Source organism: Poecilia latipinna, unplaced genomic scaffold (genome assembly GCF_001443285.1).
Source record: "Poecilia latipinna isolate Pla-1442-1.1 unplaced genomic scaffold, P_latipinna-1.0 Scaffold822, whole genome shotgun sequence".
Lineage (NCBI taxonomy): Eukaryota > Metazoa > Chordata > Actinopteri > Cyprinodontiformes > Poeciliidae > Poecilia > Poecilia latipinna.
In genome coordinates, this window is record NW_015113438.1 from 42,280 (window position 1) to 48,620 (window position 6,341).

A 6,341-nucleotide genomic window follows, 5' to 3' on the forward strand; every position below is an offset into this window, starting at 1 on the left:
GCAAAACCGATTGTTAATAATAAAATAAACCTGATATTTCTAGAGATAATGACTCATTCAAAATCATTTATAAATGACAGGTGTTTCCACCTTCTGTACTTTATGGTACAGAAAACGACTAATATTTAAATGGTAGACATGAATAACTTGCTTCTGAATGTGTGAACTGTATCACTCTCAGACACTGAATTTTGCTGTCACTCGACAATTATTGATCTTTAACTGGTAAGATAACTGTTAACTGTTATCAGGTCATAGTTAAAGGACAAGAAAGAAATCTAGAACTGCTTTCATGACTTCGCCCCACTCTGCCACAGGACTGAGAATATAAGCTGAAAGGCCGTCCAGTCCCAAATGTCACGCCTTTGACTAATGGTATTTACCGCAGAAGTTTTTAGAGCTTTTATCTCTCGCAGGACCATCTTCCAGGTGTGTTTGAAAACTCTTGGCTAAAGACGCTGTCCTTGCACACACACACACACACACACACACACACACGGCCTAATCTGTGTGTACCTTTCATTGTGGGCCAGTCACAACTATCCCATCCACCCGGCTGATGGCCACACAAGCGTTCCCGTAAGCACAAACACAAACACAGACCCGAGTACTTATCACGGTGCGCAGTGTCCGCGCGAACGCTGACCTGTGACCTCAGGCTCTGACCTTGGGTTAATTAGTATCCTGTGCAGGTGAGATAAATACAAATTGATTTCTCACCCAAAGTGTACCTGTAATAAGTGAGCTTATGCCAGATCCCATTCGACATTGTATATGGCCCTAGAGTTCAGTTAGCGCTACCATAAAAGCTCATGTTTAACGATGGAAGTAGCTGTTTGTTGGATTTTCACCCTGTTTTAATTTGACATCACTAGCTCAACTTTGATTAAATCGGTTGTATATTGGCATAGAAGTTTGCTAGGAATGAATTTTGCTTCTTAGTTTTACATTACCACCCTTCTTACATGGAAGGTGAGCTTTCATCTGATGGATCTTTAACACATCAAAAAAACAAACAAAAAAAAAAAAACTGTTTCATTCAGTTTACACCAGAAGTAAACAAACATACTTTTTAAATTATGCTTTAATTTTGAGAAAACGTTATCCAAACAATTGTGGCGTTATATAAAAAAAATGAAATCGTACCACTTGAATCATTAAATATAGAATGTGTCCTTGTAATGTCACATCTAGCTTAGAAGAATGTTGGAGGGAACTTGCGTTCATTTTGTTCTGAAACAAACCAAAGTTGTAGAGCGTTCATTTCGAGAGACATCCACGTGGTCGTTGATCGTGACGCTATCGCTAACATAAGCAGATTGGTATCAACGATTAACAGCGGATAATCCAAACATTACTGGCAAGTAATCAAGATCTTCCTTTCAGAGGAATTCATGCGCAGCAGCTGCAGTCTGAAGCTCACATACCAGCTTCATTTCACTCATCCTCACATGAAATACAGTCAAGTTTAAGTCTTTAGGGCACAAGTCTGAAGTCAAGTCTGAATGAATTGTGAATTTTTAAGATTCCACTTGCGATTTGCTTTACCTTTTCACAAGTTTCAAAGCATAATTGACGTGACGCTCGAAGCGCACGAGGAGCACTGTAAGCCTCGCTCTCAGTGAACTCGCGCTGCAGGTATGTAACACCCTCAACTTCAAAGAGCTCTTAAACGCAACATGCTGCATTGTTGCATCACATTGCCTCTTGATTCATAAAGTGTCTGTGTAAACCTCACGGTGTGTTGTGCTAACCCCGCCTAAACGCACTTTGAAATGCTTTTGTCGCCAGTGAGTCAGCGGAGAGACTGATTTATAATCTGCGGCTCTGGATGTTGCTGAAACATGTTTACACTGCATTCAATAGGTGAGGCTAGGTGGAATTCCAGTGGAAATTAACCAGCAGAAAGCTGGAGGCAGGTCTAAAACTTAGCTCCCCGCCACCCTCCCCTCTCTCCTCCTCCTCCGAGGAAGGTTTTCCACTACGTTCCAGAGCACAAAAGTAAGCTCAAAATACACAAAGAATTTACACACAAATATTCACATGCAATCAGAAGAATGCGGACCAATGAATCACAGCTCCAAACAGTCTAAAGGGCAAATAATACATTTATGAGCACCACTTTCCTTATGGCATATTAGTCTGCAATTATTTCCCCTCTCTCCCCTCTCAGCGAGAGGTCCAGAGCTCAGTCATTATCACAGCTTGAACACATCCTGCTGTTTAGATCGTGCGTTTGAAGGGAGCACTGTACAATTACCACTGAACATGTCATCATAACAGAATTATTCCCTCCCCTCCTCAGTTGCATGTTGGGAATCATCTGGCGTGAGCAGCTTGTTGTTGTTGTGTCGCTACGTTCGGCGTAATTGACAGGGGGGGAAAGTACAAGCATTTACTGACTGCCGTTGCAGCTTTAATAACCACGTGCGCTTTTTTGAAGAAATAATCTGCTTTTAAAGAGCACCTTCCCCACCGAGCGGCCTTTGAGAGGTTTTGAGCAGCGCTCTTAAATCCTCAGAACTGTTTTCCTCGCAACTTTCCCTTTTCAGGCGAGGGCGAGGACGTTACCCACGGCAGGTGAAGTTTAACGCAGCAGTTGCTGAGCCTGTCCACCATGTGGGAGAGCAGCAGCGGCCAAAACATTGCCAAATGATTCCCAGCCGACGCTTCGTCCAGTCATTACGTCAAAACGATCGTGAAAATTAACGATTACTCAGGAAATGTGCTTTGTCCACCACTTAGCATTTGACCTCAGATCAAAAGTTGTGACTTCACTAAGAGGTTGTAGATGTAATTTCATTGGTACATTTATCTTTTATCTAAATCACAGTTTGTCACAGCAACCATTCGCGTTCCCAGAAAGTTGGATCCACACATAGTTGACATGTCTAAGTTACAATCCGGGGCCTTTCGCTGAGTCACTATTAGTGGGGGTAAATGATGAAAGCCATGTGCCAGGAAATGTGTCTGCTTCAGTATAACTGTACAACAATAACATGTTTGGTTCCAGTTTGTTTTACTCTTATAATTCCAAAATAAGCTTTGGGTTCGTGCAGTGACACCTTTCAACTCATACGCATCTCGTTTCCAAAAAAAAAAAAAAAAAAAACGACAGATCCCTTAAGATGAGTTAGACAATAAATTGTTGCGTGATTTCATTAAGAGCGTAATTCACTCACTAAAATCTCCATCATTTCCCCTGAGCAGGGAAACTAATAGAGTTAATTTGTCGAGTAACAGATGGAAACCACGTAAAACACAATATTGTACAAGTCATAAAAGTTGCAAAGAAAAATCATTTGTTCACATTTGCTTCGTTGGATCGCAGCCAGTCACAGGAGGGGAGGCGCTTATCAAACTTACAGCTGTAAACATGCCCAGGTGTGAAAAATAAACAATGTTTTCACAGGACATGTCGGTCTCTTAATTAGTGTCAAGAGAAACCTCATATTTTCATTTGCCTTACAGCAAGACAAGTCTTATCATACACATTTAATCTTTAATAACGGGCAGGAGTTAATTACGGTTGTGCAACAGAAAGCTGATAATATCAAAACCAAAGGTTGGGGTTAGCTTAGGATTTTTTTTTTTTTTCATTTTAAAGTTATAAACTATTTTAGATAATGTAGAAGCCTTTGAGAAAAGAAGCAGTTTGTAATCAACATGACAGATCCAACATTCGCTCCAAATTTATTATTGAAGAAATTGGATAAACGTGTACAGAAGAACACTGTGATACAATCTGTTTACAGCAGTGAACACATTGTCTTGTGTTTTAACTCCTTATCTTACATAGCGACTGTTTTTTTTTTTTTTTTTTTTTTTTTTAAGTTCATGTATTTTTGACCTGGAATAAGATTCTGACATTAGATACACACTTAGTCCACTGGTTTTGAAACAAATGAACAACAAAAATATGACAGAAACGGAAATAGCTGAACAAATACCAAAGGCCACCATTGGGGGGCAGCATACAAAGAGGAATAAAATATGTGATAGCATCATCGCTTTCTCCTAAGAGGATAGCAGTGCACCTACGTTGAACCAGAATACTGCGGTCGTTTTGTTTTGAAACCCACCTGAAGCAATAAAGAACATGTTTTTTGCTGTCGTTTAAAACCACAAGGGACTGCAGAGATGAAGTCACAACAAAACCAGAAATATTTAGCTCACTGAGCAGCCGACATCGGGTGGAGCCAACCAGATTGGTATGTTGAGTCATTTGCAGTAATTTTCATAATTAGGGGAGACGAGATAAGCATCTCGCAGGTGACAAGTAGATAAATGCATTTTCTGTAACGTCTTAATGTTTTGACACTTAATTACAATCTCAACTGATATTTCAGAGGCTCATTCAACGGGCGCAGGGGCAGTATTGATGGCATGCACCTAATAACCCTTTCCCTTCTGACTGCACATCTGACAGGAATGGACTGGGAATTACCTTTGTTGTTTGTAATTTATTGTAAGGAGACAGAATGAAGAAATTGTAAACAAATTCCCTACGTTAAAAAAGCCTTTGGACAAGGCAGTCAGTAACATGGTGGTGTTCTGAGTCAGCTCATACCTTCATTCCTTCCGACACGATGTTTGTCCTGAAGAGAACAGGATGGACTGTTTATCCCTGCAGGTGTGCTTTCAGCATGCTTGTCAGCGCAACGTACATCTGTGATGAATGCAAAACTAAAACCACAATCGACACAGAAAGCAGAGGTGTGCGTCGTCAGCAGACTGACTGACGAGTCTGTATAATTTAGTCCTCTAATCATGTTCAAAAACTCAATAACATGAAAATTTAAAAGAATTATAATACAACAAACACAAAACACAGGTTTTGTGCGTGCTTGCGCAAAAAAAAAAAAATTTCCCCAACTCAAAATCTTCTTTTTGAGCAAAGAGGTTTGTTTTTGGAACGTACGTGAGTGAAAAGAATCACTGAGGCCATGAAAAATGGCAGAGAGGTCAAATAAGTCAATATGTTGAAAACAATATCCACCTAATCTGACAGGCTGACCAAGAGGAGTGTTAATCAACAAAGCAGAGAAGAAGAAGTCCATGGTAGACCTGGAAGAGGTGCAGCGATCCACAATTCAGGGAGCAGAAATCTGTCGACAGGACTGCTGAGTGGTAAACTTCCCAAATCTGGCCTTTGCAGGGGAGTGGCAAAGGCAAAACTATAAATCCTGAGACGATTAACTTTTAGTTTTCCATGAGCCATGTGGAACGCACCACGTGAAAGAAAGTGGTCTGGTCTGAGAAGAAGGATGGTAACTTTTTGTCTGTCTGTCTCAGGTGTGGCTAATAAAGGTTGGGGTGAGTGATGGTAAGGTTTAGACGGTGAAATGGAAATAATCAACAATGAGTCCAGGAACTTTTTTTTCCAGACCAGTGCTAAAGTTTAGCCCATGTTGTCCATCCTGTCAGTCTGATAAACAGGAACTGCATGCAAAATGGAGTGAACTCAATGTGGAACAGAAGACCCGTAATTCTTGGCTACTGCATATCAGCTATCAGTTCAGACCTTTCAGCTAAACCAATGATCAGATGATAGAGTCAACAATGCCATGCTGTTGATAACTGGAAGAAATTAACAATGATGTTGTGCTTTGACAATGTTCTCATCTTGTAACATGATGTTAAACTTTGTTTCTACCTTTTCAGCAATTGTTAACTCGTGTTTAAGACCACAGAGTTAAATGGCTACTATAACGTCTGGTATTTCCATGCTGGAAGTAGCATTTGCATTCATGCATTTTCATTGAGCTGAGGATAATGGTGCAGGGTGGTTTGGCGAGAGGCACTGCAACAGCCAAATTCCCATGGATTGAATGACTCACTTGCTTTACTGCGGGGATTGTGCATAAAAACGCTATATTAGACCAGTGTGAGACTTTTTTTTTTTTTTAATCTTATTTGGCTCTACGCTCGACTATTCCAGGATCAAACTTCTTAAGCAGGTGTTCAAAATAACTGCAAGCGACTGATTACTATCTCTGGTATTTTGATGGTATGCTGCAGTATCAAAATAAACTAAATCCACTTCTGTTGGAAAAATACCATTGTGGGCATAACACAAAGGCTCAGAGAATCCTATTTTGAACAATCTTCCTGGTTACTCTGCTATTTATTCAGTAATAGCTCGCTACCACAAAACTTGTGGTGCTTGTTTTTTTTTTTTTTTTTTTTTTTTTACTATTTTTATGGACTTCCTTTGGGTTTTTATGTTATTGTACATTTAGTTCACAATGAGCTGCTCAAGTCATTGGGAAAAATAATCTCTCATGTTGAACATTTGAACATGAGATGGTTTCTTTGCACATTTGTCTCAGAAATCTCTA

At 40.0% G+C, this 6,341-nt stretch overlaps 1 long non-coding RNA gene across 1 annotated transcript in view; it reads left to right on the forward strand.

Moving 5' to 3' along the window:
* The window catches only part of LOC106956479 (uncharacterized), a 27,376-nt gene extending 25,959 nt beyond the window's left edge, over positions 1-1,417 (forward strand). Inside the window, exons 2-4 of the long non-coding RNA XR_001426779.1 lie at positions 785-790; positions 912-913; positions 1,406-1,417. This is a non-coding gene — a long non-coding RNA (uncharacterized LOC106956479). The remainder of the gene's footprint in view (positions 1-784; positions 791-911; positions 914-1,405) is intronic.
* The last annotated feature ends 4,924 nt before the right edge of the window (positions 1,418-6,341 follow it).